The following is a 14294-nucleotide window of genomic DNA, read 5'->3' on the forward strand; positions in this document are numbered from 1 at the left end:
CACAGCACAGCAACAGCACAGCCACAGCACAGCCACAGCCACAGCCACAGCCACAGCCACAGCACAGCACAGCCACAGCACAGCCACAGCCACAGCACAGCCACAGCACAGCCACAGCACAGCCACAGCACAGCACAGCCACAGCCACAGCACAGCCACAGCACAGCCACAGCCACAGCACAGCCACAGCACAGCCACAGCACAGCCACAGCCACAGCCACAGCCACAGCACAGCCACAGCACAGCCACAGCACAGCCACAGCCACAGCCACAGCCACAGCACAGCCACAGCCACAGCACAGCCACAGCACAGCACAGCCACAGCCACAGCACAGCCACAGCACAGCCACAGCACAGCCACAGCACAGCCACAGCACAGCCACAGCCACAGCCACAGCACAGCCACAGCACAGCCACAGCCACAGCACAGCCACAGCACAGCCACAGCACAGCCACAGCCACAGCCACAGCCACAGCACAGCCACAGCCACAGCCACAGCCACAGCACAGCCACAGCCACAGCACAGCCACAGCACAGCCACAGCACAGCCACAGCCACAGCCACAGCACAGCCACAGCCACAGCACAGCCACAGCCACAGCACAGCCACAGCACAGCCACAGCACAGCCACAGCCACAGCACAGCCACAGCCACAGCACAGCCACAGCACAGCCACAGCCACAGCACAGCCACAGCACAGCCACAGCCACAGCCACAGCACAGCCACAGCACAGCCACAGCACAGCCACAGCCACAGCCACAGCCACAGCCACAGCACAGCCACAGCCACAGCACAGCCACAGCACAGCCACAGCACAGCCACAGCACAGCCACAGCACAGCCACAGCCACAGCACAGCCACAGCCACAGCCACAGCCACAGCACAGCCACAGCACAGCCACAGCCACAGCACAGCCACAGCACAGCCACAGCACAGCCACAGCCACAGCCACAGCCACAGCCACAGCCACAGCCACAGCACAGCCACAGCACAGCCACAGCCACAGCACAGCCACAGCCACAGCCACAGCCACAGCACAGCCACAGCCACAGCACAGCCACAGCCACAGCCACAGCCACAGCCACAGCCACAGCCACAGCCACAGCCACAGCCACAGCCACAGCCACAGCACAGCACAGCCACAGCCACAGCCACAGCACAGCACAGCCACAGCCACAGCACAGCCACAGCACAGCCACAGCCACAGCACAGCCACAGCCACAGCACAGCCACAGCACAGCCACAGCCACAGCCACAGCCACAGCCACAGCACAGCCACAGCCACAGCCACAGCACAGCCACAGCACAGCCACAGCACAGCCACAGCCACAGCCACAGCCACAGCACAGCACAGCCACAGCACAGCCACAGCCACAGCACAGCCACAGCCACAGCCACAGCCACAGCCACAGCACAGCCACAGCACAGCCACAGCCACAGCCACAGCCACAGCCACAGCACAGCCACAGCACAGCCACAGCCACAGCCACAGCACAGCCACAGCCACAGCCACAGCACAGCCACAGCCACAGCACAGCCACAGCCACAGCCACAGCCACAGCACAGCCACAGCCACAGCCACAGCACAGCCACAGCACAGCCACAGCCACAGCACAGCCACAGCACAGCCACAGCACAGCCACAGCACAGCCACAGACACAGCACAGCCACAGCCACAGCCACAGCACAGCCACAGCCACAGCCACAGCCACAGCCACAGCACAGCCACAGCACAGCCACAGCCACAGCACAGCCACAGCCACAGCCACAGCACAGCACAGCCACAGCACAGCCACAGCCACAGCCACAGCACAGCCACAGCACAGCCACAGCCACAGCCACAGCCACAGCCACAGCCACAGCACAGCCACAGCCACAGCCACAGCACAGCCACAGCCACAGCCACAGCACAGCACAGCACAGCACAGCCACAGCACAGCCACAGCCACAGCACAGCCACAGCACAGCACAGCACAGCCACAGCACAGCCACAGCACAGCCACAGCACAGCCACAGCCACAGCCACAGCCACAGCCACAGCACAGCCACAGCCACAGCCACAGCACAGCACAGCCACAGCACAGCCACAGCCACAGCACAGCCACAGCACAGCACAGCACAGCCACAGCACAGCCACAGCACAGCCACAGCACAGCCACAGCCACAGCCACAGCCACAGCCACAGCACAGCCACAGCCACAGCCACAGCACAGCACAGCCACAGCACAGCACAGCCACAGCACAGCCACAGCCACAGCACAGCCACAGCACAGCCACAGCACAGCCACAGCACAGCACAGCCACAGCCACAGCACAGCCACAGCACAGCCACAGCCACAGCCACAGCCACAGCACAGCCACAGCCACAGCACAGCCACAGCCACAGCACAGCCACAGCACAGCACAGCCACAGCCACAGCACAGCCACAGCACAGCCACAGCACAGCACAGCCACAGCCACAGCACAGCCACAGCCACAGCACAGCCACAGCCACAGCCACAGCCACAGCACAGACACAGCACAGCCACAGCCACAGCCACAGCCACAGCCACATCACAGCCACAGCCACAGCCACAGCCACAGCACAGCCACAGCACAGCCACAGCACAGCCACAGCCACAGCCACAGCACAGCCACAGCACAGCCACAGCCACAGCACAGCCACAGCCACAGCCACAGCCACAGCCACAGCCACAGCACAGCCACAGCCACAGCCACAGCCACAGCACAGCCACAGCCACAGCCACAGCCACAGCACAGCACAGCCACAGCACAGCCACAGCACAGCCACAGCACAGCCACAGCCACAGCCACAGCACAGCCACAGCACAGCCACAGCCACAGCACAGCCACAGCACAGCCACAGCACAGCCACAGCCACAGCACAGCCACAGCCACAGCACAGCCACAGCACAGCCACAGCCACAGCACAGCCACAGCACAGCCACAGCACAGCCACAGCCACAGCCACAGCACAGCCACAGCACAGCCACAGCCACAGCACAGCCACAGCCACAGCCACAGCACAGCCACAGCCACAGCACAGCCACAGCACAGCCACAGCACAGCCACAGCCACAGCACAGCACAGCACAGCCACAGCCACAGCACAGCCACAGCCACAGCCACAGCCACAGCACAGCCACAGCACAGCCACAGCCACAGCACAGCCACAGCACAGCCACAGCACAGCCACAGCCACAGCACAGCCACAGCACAGCCACAGCACAGCCACAGCACAGCCACAGCACAGCCACAGCACAGCCACAGCCACAGCACAGCCACAGCACAGCCACAGCCACAGCCACAGCCACAGCCACAGCCACAGCCACAGCACAGCCACAGCACAGCCACAGCACAGCCACAGCCACAGCACAGCCACAGCCACAGCACAGCCACAGCCACAGCCACAGCCACAGCACAGCCACAGCCACAGCACAGCCACAGCCACAGCACAGCCACAGCACAGCCACAGCACAGCCACAGCCACAGCACAGCCACAGCACAGCCACAGCCACAGCACAGCCACAGCCACAGCACAGCACAGCCACAGCCACAGCCACAGCCACAGCACAGCCACAGCCACAGCACAGCCACAGCACAGCCACAGCCACAGCACAGCCACAGCCACAGCCACAGCACAGCCACAGCCCCAGCACAGCCACAGCCACAGCCACAGCCACAGCACAGCCACAGCCACAGCACAGCCACAGCACAGCCACAGCCACAGCCACAGCACAGCCACAGTCACAGCCACAGCCACAGCCACAGCACAGCCACAGCCACAGCACAGCCACAGCCACAGCACAGCCACAGCCACAGCCACAGCCACAGCACAGCCACAGCCACAGCCACAGCCACAGCCACAGCACAGCCACAGCCACAGCACAGCCACAGCCACAGCCACAGCCACAGCCACAGCCACAGCCACAGCACAGCCACAGCCACAGCCACAGCCACAGCCACAGCCACAGCACAGCCACAGCCACAGCACAGCCACAGCCACAGCACAGCCACAGCACAGCCACAGCCACAGCACAGCCACAGCACAGCCACAGCCACAGCCACAGCACAGCCACAGCACAGCCACAGCCACAGCACAGCCACAGCACAGCCACAGCACAGCCACAGCCACAGCCACAGCCACAGCCACAGCCACAGCACAGCCACAGCACAGCCACAGCACAGCCACAGCCACAGCACAGCCACAGCACAGCCACAGCACAGCCACAGCCACAGCCACAGCCACAGCCACAGCCACAGCACAGCCACAGCCACAGCCACAGCCACAGCACAGCCACAGCCACAGCCACAGCCACAGCACAGCCACAGCCACAGCCACAGCACAGCCACAGCCACAGCCACAGCCACAGCACAGCCACAGCCACAGCCACAGCCACAGCCACAGCCACAGCCACAGCCACAGCACAGCCACAGCCACAGCACAGCCACAGCCACAGCCACAGCCACAGCACAGCCACAGCCACAGCACAGCCACAGCACAGCCACAGCCACAGATTCAGCCTGGAACCCCTCTCACCACCTATGTCTACACTGGCTCCAGTACAATACAGAAAAAACAGCCATGTGTTCTCTGTTATTCAATTATCAAACTCCCATTTCTGCTCTCCCACATAAACAGCACTGATGGTCTGAGGCTGTTTCATCAGAGGAGCCTGAAGAAGTCCCAGGTAACAGAGAATCAGGGTAACAGAGGCTCAGACATCCATCCTTTCAAGGATGATTCTTCCATTTAATGTGGGATCTTAACACGAGTACATTACATACACACACATCTTGTTTCTTCTACCAAGCCATCAAATTACTGCCTGAGGTGTGGAGCCTTCCCAGTTCAAATAATTGCACTATCATGGATTATAACAAACATTTATCAAGGAGTTTTATTTTTAAATGGTAGCTTTGCGTACTTTTAAGCCGGCCAAAAGGCATAATCTTTATACTCCCTGTAAATGTGAACAATTTTCTGTGTGAGGTTTATCTTGTGGCATTATCTGCATAAGAAAACTTGAATATTTAACATTATATGAACTTGAATGGAGACTACCAGGACCATCTTGCTCAGACTGACAATAATGAATGTCTGTATTGGCAATTTTCAGAATTAGTCCACCCCCTACAATGTCCTGGTGTAAATGAATGGCCTGACCAAGGTTCCAGTGTGGATCCGTGGGGGTGAGAGGACATTCCCACGTTTGCCTCAGCTCTGAGAACAGCTGCCTAGAAGAGATCAGACCAGCTTTCCTAACTACAAACCGTGTCTTGATATCCTCCTATTGCTGAGGGTGATAAGAAAACGCATACCAAGCCCCCTGGAGAACAGAGAGGGAGGTGAGGAGTGTCATTAAATCAAAGAGCTCTCCAGGATCCTCTCTAGGACTGGCTGATAGTTTTCAGCCCCAGCAGTCTCTGTTCATTCACTTGCTCCCCCAGCTGAGCTTTCAGATTACTCAAAACCCCTTCAGGTCAGCAGAGTTCCTCTGCTGGTCATGTTCTGTAGTCTTGGACAAATGCTTGGCTGACTATCCCAGTTGACCACCCTCATTTTAGAATAAAGTCAGTTAATTCAGTCTGAAGGTGAAAAATCCCCTTGTGCCCTAACTCCCTGCTTCTGTGAATACCCTGAGGATTTGTTTCTTATCCTTCAGAGATAACTGCATTTAAATAAATCACTGAACAGGAATAAAATTTGCTTATGATGCAGTTCCAGGGGGTTTCCTTAACCCACTGCAGACTGGCTGTTCTGCTTCCTGAGAAATGTGCAGGTATTGTAACAACTGAGAGATCTTCTATTAGAAAGGGAACATCATCCAGATATCTTCAGTAGGCAGTTGGCACATCTTTGAAAGTGAACCTGGTTCTGTTTGCATTAGCCCAATACTGATGCTACTGAACAGGGGGCTGATTCTTGTCCAGCTTCAAAAACCACTGAAGATCAGCTGAAAACAAGGTTGAAACGAGAGAGTGAGCTGTGATGTGAACTGATAACTGTGGAACAGTGAGGAGCTGCTCCTAAAACAAAATGTAATTAAGTAAATTTGGCTATTTGTGTTTCTGAGAATGTGGTTTATCGAGGGCTAGGTTGGTTGTATTTTTTTGATCCTGAAATCTTTCCCTTTCCTGTTGCATTTATGTCTTTTGGTTTTTTTTTCTGCAGGTGCAGAATTTGTTAAGAGGTGTTCAGAGGTGAATAATGTTATATAGAGAAGAAGTCCTGTGGCATTTCCAAGCCAGGTATCTGTCATGTCTGTCACATGCCTCAATAACTCCAGCCTTCTGCCTTGCCATGCTTTTAAATGCACTATTTTTATTAAATGAACAAACAATCACAAATACTGGAAATGTTTTGGAGAAGAATGTGTTGAGGACCTTTTCCTTTTCCTCTGTCAAATGCTTCCGGTGGGTTAATAACTCCATCTACAGTTCATCACTGAAATAGTTCCAGAAGTTCTGGAAATATGTATATAAATACCTGATCCAAGTCCCTAATACAGTGCAGCCCAGCTTCTGTTCATGTTTCAAGCAATGGGCAGTGAGGAGGATGCAGCAGTGTGAGGGTAAAAGTGCCCAATTTTGGTGAGTTTTGCTGAAGCTGCTTTTCAGAGGCACCGTGTAGGAGCTGTTCACACAGGGCTACAGCTGTTCTGCAGAGGTTTTAGGGCAGCCTGGTTTGGCTTTGGTAACTTCAGGGCCTTCATGCCCATGGGAATGGGCTAATGGGCTTTCACCAGGGGAATATGAGCTCCCTGAGCCCCTCAGGATGGCAAGAGGTGCACAGGTTTCATCCCAGAGCCCAGGGGCAAAGCTGGAGGGGGAAAAAGGTGTGAAAAAAGCTCTGCTCAGCTGCAGACAGACACACATCTGTTTTCCCCATGCCCTGAGAGGCCAGACAAGCTGGTTCCTCTCTGGCAAGGCCTCCTTCACACCAGCCAGCTCAGGACACACTGAAGGCACTTGTCCGAGCCTGAGGCATTGATACAGCTCCAGGCACTGGGGTCCAGTGCAAGATGAACTACAGAGGGTCTGAAAAGGGTCAGGGATGTTCCTATCTTACAGAGAAATCAGTTTTCACTGATTATTCTTCTGTTTCTGCTGGTGTTACTTGTGGCAATAGAGCTGGGTACAGTAAACAAGCATTCAGTCCTTGTGCATGAGCTACAAAGACAGCCTGTGCTGAGCTCTTTCATGTCAGTGTGCTCAGCTGTTTGTGACCTGCTTTGCCCTCACAAAACAGACACATTAAAAATTACTATTGTCTATTAGTCTAAAATAAAGGGGCAATGGCAATGAACTCCAAAAAGGAGCTTAACTACCAATCAGTTATCATGACAGAGGTTATAAACCCTGTGGGCATCAGTTTTAACATGCATGTCCACATGTGGGCAGAGGTACTGAAACAGCTCTGCTTTCAGAGCTTTCACCTCTTCTTTGGAAGCTGGAGGGGCTCTGTGCTTCTGTGATCATTACTTTCTAGGAATTTAAATAGGCATTCTGGTGTATTCATTACTTCACATTCCCATATAATTCTTTTTTTAAAAAAAAAATCAGCCATAAATTTGTTAACAGGTTTATCTGGTAAGTTGCTTAAAAAAAACGAACACACACACAAAATAAACAGTTAAAGAAAATAAGAAAATAAAGACAGAAATAAAAATAATTGTTTTCTAAACCCAAAAAGTAAGTAGGAAAAAGAACCAGGGTATCATGGTACTCACAGTATTTTCAGCATGTTACAAATATAAATGTATTTTCTGGCACAGTAGAACTCTGATATATGAACCATATTGTAGGCGTGGAGGTTAGATTCCTGCAAAAACCGTGATCCAATGCCTTTCATCTTTGTCACTGGTGAATTCTGACTGTGGCACCATCTTCTTCCTGTGTGATTGTCATTCCACACTGTTTGCTGGCACCTTTTACAAAATCTTCTGTCAAAATAACTCTAAAAACAGTATTTGAGCTAGGCATTTAAGAAAATAATGTGGTTTATTCTCAGTGATCACGATAGCTAAACATTTCTTTGTGAATCAATTTTTTCCTAGTGATATTTGTTCTTGAAATCCTTGGAGATGATATTCTAGTGACATCTGTTAACACTGCCACACTTAACATGTAATTGGGAAGGGAGAAATAAGAGAAAACAGAAAACAAAAGCCCATGCCAATCTAAATGTGCTTGAAAGGTGCCAGATTGATAACTCTGGAGAGTTGAGTCCTCTGTTTATCCTCTGAATTAGTGCAGCAAAATCAATGGCAGCATAAACTCTCTCCTGTCACCCTGAGATGTCTGGTGCTGGCTGGGCTGTGAGCGCAGCGAGGCTGTTTCCCCGCAGCAGGGATGGGAAGGCTGCTGTCCCGAGCTGGAGGGACTGCACTGAGAACCCCAAACTCATCCCAAACCAGTTCCTGGCCCCATCCATCCCAGCTCAAACTTCAGGTTGCACTTCACAGCTCTGGCATAGATCACAAATGGTGATTTTGAATTAAAAGGCTTGGTGGTGCATTTCCAGTCTCTTAACTCTGTAATCCCCTTGTGTGTTTTATTTAATGCACAAACTGCCTGTGGCATGACAGAGCCAGAGGCATTACAATCTATCATGTCAAGCCTTCATAGATTAGCAGCACTTGTTAGCACCCCCTGGCACAGTGCAGGGAAGAGCTCTGAGTTATGCTAATGATCCATGGCTAATGGGGCACGGGGGGAGCTCTGGACCCACCTTTCAGGATGTGTCAGGGTGCGCGCAGGCTTGGCACCGCAACGCGCTCTAATGCGTCTTCAGAGCACCTTCTCTTGTATGCTCTGCTTTAATTGAGATTAAATGGCTTTGAAGGTCCAAACACAATTTCAAGGACAATGCAATATCTCATATTCTCAGTGAAAGGTTTTTAATGTATTTCCTTAAAGCCAAGACAAATATACCATACAAATACATTACACCAGGCTGATGTTAAAGGTCTGTCTCAAACTTGGAGGAGCCAATACGGTTTGAATTTAAAACACGGCTTAGTATTGCCAAGGCTGGGGCTGGGATGGGGTGACAGAATTGCAGAGGAACTCGGGCTCTGCAAGAGCACCAAAGTAACAACAGAGGCAACATTTTTTAAAGGAAAGCAGAAGAGCCTGGATGCTGTGGAAATTCGGATAGAATTTGCTCCAAGGAAGGCTTGTGAGGGTATTCTTCTGGGAGTACATACTCTGAATTCTTTGCACAATGTCAAGGCACAAGCAAAACCATCCTGAAAATTTGGGATAGTTTGTCCCCCTTGTCTTTACAGCATTGCTGTAACAGTGGTTTAAGGAAACTTAAACAGATGTCATGTGAAAAGAGAAATAACAAAAAGGAGACTTAGCCTCCTCCCCTTTTTATGTGGGTTCAGCTTAATACTTAGCATTTCCTTTAGTTGCAAACTTGTTCTCTCTGCCTTGCTTCAGTGATGATATAAAGGTGCTGCAGTACCTTGGAAGATGTTGCTGCATTCCAATAATGATAACTGTGTAGTTTCATGACCCTCCTGAGCTTACATTTGAGGCCTCATTGGAAAATCTGCCATCATTTCACAAGGATATGAAGTCTAATACTGCCAATTTTGTGAATTATTCATTAGTCTGAAGGAAAAAGAAGCAACAAAGACACAGGCAGCTTCTTTTTATTTATGGTTTTACTACTCTTCATATTTTTTTAGTGAAGGGAATACAATTCTTCCATCTTTTCCACAACAACAACAACAGAAAAAAAAAATAAAATGTGTATGCTTGAAAAGTTGGGATTTCTGGGAATACATTTTCCTTCTTTAGCTAGCATTTTAACATAAGGTAAAACATTTTTTTGACAAGGTAAGTAGAGTAAACAAAGATCAGTGAGAAAGCAGAAATTATTGAAGTACTGGAGAAAACTGCTGCAGGCTACTTTTTCACACATTGCTGCTCAAGTCAGGATTATGCTATGACAGTTCTAACTCTCCTGCTGACATCCTTATAGACTCTATTACATTATTTACTTCTTGTAAAATAACATTCTATTACAGCTCCTTCATGTCCTGCTGCTAGTCTAAGTTCAAGAGGAAGAAATTCTGCTCTCCTCACTTCCAGCTCGTTAATACAGCTCTGAGGAGATCATTATTAAACAGACTGATCTGCAGCCCCTATTTCATGCCCCATTTTCTATCACAGTAACAACTGTATTTCCAGAGTGCTGGTCTTCACTCACATCAGCAGCACAGGTAAAATGTGTCAGGCTGGAAGGAGCAAGTGAAGCATCCCCACCCTGTGCTGAGGATGTAATGTCATTTTTATGTCCCTAAGGGGGAAAGCTTTCAGATATTTCTCTTGCTTTTCCATTGCAGAGAAAAGTGAAGCCAGGCATGCAGTCATACCTGATTCCAGAAGGAAAATAGTAGATTCTCAGCAGGGTTGCAGGAACATCTGGGGACAAACCAGGGTTAACAGCAGACAGGTTGCTCAAACACCCTCTGAAAAACAGCTTAGGTCTCTTTTTCAGTGTCAGGAGATATTCAAACACATATCATTGAGTCCCACGTCAGGATTCTGCTGAAACTTGTTTTCTGGGAAGATATTTAGGACCTAGAAAATTAATTTACCTGTCTCTGAATTCTCACTCGAAGCCAAGTTAGGAGTGCCACCAGCAAAATATTCCCTCAATCTGACAGAATGCTCCCAAAGCACCAGCCTTTGAAAAGTCCTGCTTTCATCAGTGCCCGAAATCACCCTGGCAAGTCAATCACCAGCCCTGCTCCTTGCAGAGGGATTCTTGAAAGCAGCACTCAGCACTTGAAGGACTGGCATCAAACCAGACAGCAGTGGCCACACGCTTTGAGCTGGTCAGGGGACAGGCAGCCCCTGGCACTGCTCACACAGCTCTGAGCAGTGCACTCCACCAGCCTGCTAAACCTGCCTGAACATCCCCAGCGAAACAGAGGTAGCATTTCAGCACTAATAATACAGGAAACGTGATAATTATCTGATTATTCAGCCCTTCAGAAGGGATAGGTGCTAAATTTCCCAGCAAAAAAGCAGATCATATGTGCTCTTTCTTGAAGGCAAACAGTGAAACTACTGGAAAATCAGGGCTGGATAGAAAGTGAATGAATGGAGCCCCATTCCTTCAACTTTCCAAGCTGAGTTTATTTTCTTTAAAAAGCAGCAGTATTTCCTTATGGAGGTGGTGGGTCCTGATATGAGCAAAGTGTTCAGCCACTGATCCCTGAACTGGCTGTGTGGGAATTAGGGGTGGCTTTTGCTGCTTGCCCCTGTGTGAACCAGGACTTGAGCCTCTGTCTCCAGCATTTTCACAGTTTGCTGTTCAGTCATGCACTGAAATCAGGGAAGAATTTGCATACCCGAGTGTGCTGTGGCAGAAGCTGCTGATTGTTAACTCTGTGTCATGGCAATGGACATGGCTAATTAAATATATCATTCCTCAGGACAAGGTTCTGTGATATCTTCCACAGAGGCAAGAGGTGAAAGTGGCAGTAAGTCCAATTTAAAAGGTGCAGTTACTAATTCTACCAGAGCAATCAAACAGGATAGATAATTGATATTTCTTTCATTTATGGGGATATTGGTCAATCTAAAAGAATTATATTAATTCTTGATGCCCTTTGATTTCCTGATAATTTGTCCTGCAGCCTTGGGGGTTTGTTGATCTGTGGAGTCCCTGGGTGGGTCCCTCGGGCACTGGGATTCCACTCAGTTGTTAATTGGCAAAGGGAAAAGCAGGTTGTTCACCAGTGCTGCAAAATTCCACTTCCCTTAGGCATGAGAGATGATCCCCTTCTTCATCCTCTTACTCCTCTGTCTCCCCAGCCTGACCTGCTTTTTCTATAAGAAGTGTTGATTATTCCCTGGAAAACATGTTTTCAAGGAATTTCAATGAAAATACCATGAATAGCTGACCAGCTGTTGAAGTCATTTAGATCAAGTGCCTGTGGAATGTTTTTAAGACTCGGTGTCCTAGCTCAGTTTGTTAGGACTGCTAATTCAGTCTTTGAACCAGGGAGTCATTATATTTATCTGTTTGCATTTGGTTTTTATAGACCACCAATTACTGTTATCAAAATATGTCAAATTAACTGTGTTCTAGGAAAGCAGATAATTTCTGTGTAGACTGGTAAATATCCGATTATAAATGAAGCTACCTTTTATTTATTGCAAAGGCTAGCACATTCATCAGCATTCCTAATTAAAATTTAACAATTAATAAGCAGTGGTAAACCCCGTACGAAGGTCAGTAGCAACCTAAGCAAACTTATCAAAAATGCAAAGGGGTTTAGAGTTTTTAAAAAGTTCATTCTGTCCTTAATTAACAGATCTAATTACAGCTCTGCCATAGCAAAATGCAAAATGATCTCTTCAAAAGACAAGGAGTCAAAGGTTTAATAGTGCAGATAACCTTCTTCTTCAGTACACACCGACCCAAGTGTAGAAGAGAATTTTACCAAGCAGTCAACAGAGTTGATTGGATGGCTTTGAGAGAAATTTAAGCTAAGCAATACATAGAAATCCCCAAACAACAAAGGAATTGAGAGGGAATAAAAACTCTCTTGTGTCTTGGGATTTGAAATAACACCAAGTCAAGACTTTGGGTAATCTCCTTTCTTAGCAAGTTGTCAATGTATTTATTCCATGACCTTTGCTGGTTAGTTTTGAATAACACTTTCTGTTCTATGGACTGCATGTGTTTAATTATCACCTCATTCAACAAAAACGGACAGTGCAAAAATCAAGGATAATCTAGCAGAGCAGGGCTAAATACAATTGAGAAAAAAACTTAAAATTCTTGCAGTTAATAGTCAACATTTAGGCACTGAAGGGCAATTTCCCAAGTTTTACTGAAGGGTTTAGATGTACATTACTTCTTGAAGAAGTCCAAGAAAAAAAAGGAGTGTTCTGCTCTGAGTTTTGCAGGAAGAGGCTGGAAATGAACAGAACTGGGTTCATCAGTAAGCGAATTAAATCTTCCTGGCTGATTTATGTGGGCAAGGGTCATTACACATGGGTAATAGAAAGTGGCTGATAGAAAAACTAGACTGCTTAAAATTAATAATACATGGCTGAAGTGAATTGTTACTATTCATCTTTATGTTTGGATTAGCAGGAGGAGCACAGGTATGAGAGGCAAGATCTCTTCAGGGAAACCTGACCTGCGTGAAGATCCTCAGTGTTCCCTTTCATACCCTGCCAGTGGCAGAGGCAGTGCAGCCCCACGAGCACAGGTGGATCAAGGAGAAACAGTGGAATCACAGTAATTATCTTGGAGAGGCTCAAAAACACAGGAGCCATATTCATCTTGTGCTGGAATAGAAGTGCAGCATAGCAAATTTTTCAACCAAAAGGCTCATTAAATGCAACATGAAAACAGAGAGGCTGTTCTGAGCAATCTCCATGAATTGGCCTCTAGCTTTACCATGGCACGATTATGACCTGAATTAATTTGCTATGGCATGATCATTTCCTCTTGGCTGTAAGAGGGAAAAAAACTAAGCCTGCTCAGTCTGATGAGCATTTTAAGACTTCTCTTTAATTCCTTTTCTTAAAAAGAATATCACCTTCTCTTTTTAAAGTGCCTGCCTTGAGCTGATGTGCATCATCACCCATCAATAACATCAATAACCAATAACATCAATAACCAAGGTGGTCTCATGCCACTCCGGTGCTGCAGAGTTGGAAGCAGAAATGGTGAGGTTTCTAAATGTCACAAACACACTCTTTCTCTACTCAAAGGAGCCAAACATCCTCTGTGGCCATGACATGACCCCTACCTCACCTTTAAAGGGGTGATCTGTCTAAACTGTGGGTTCTCAAGAACAGCTTTGGCTGATATTTGTTCCTTCCCTGCCTCTGTACAGCAGAAGAAACCAGTCCTGATACTTTGCTTAAAAACACAGACAAGCAGCAAACACCACATTATCACATTCCTCTCTTTGGTGGCACTTGCTTTAAGATAAGAAATGAACATAATTACTTGTGTTCTGCTGATGGGAAGTGAGCTATCAGAGGCAGGCATTATTACTGTTACTGCTGTTATTATTACCCAAGTAGCAGGAAGTGCGGTGCCATAAAAACTCTTCTAAGCAGTCACTCCCTCTTACAGACCATTAAAGGTTCACTTCACACTTACATCTCTTTCTTCAAGACTCAATCCTGAATCATTAATTTTGCACTTGGCATTCCTAAAAGAAAGCTTTTTTTGAAGCAAAACCTTCTCTTGATGTCTGAGTGCACCCTGAAGACGTTAATCACCAGAGACATACACTC

This window comes from Cyanistes caeruleus, chromosome 12 (assembly GCF_971803275.1).
Source record: "Cyanistes caeruleus chromosome 12, bCyaCae1.hap1.1, whole genome shotgun sequence".
Taxonomy (NCBI): domain Eukaryota; kingdom Metazoa; phylum Chordata; class Aves; order Passeriformes; family Paridae; genus Cyanistes; species Cyanistes caeruleus.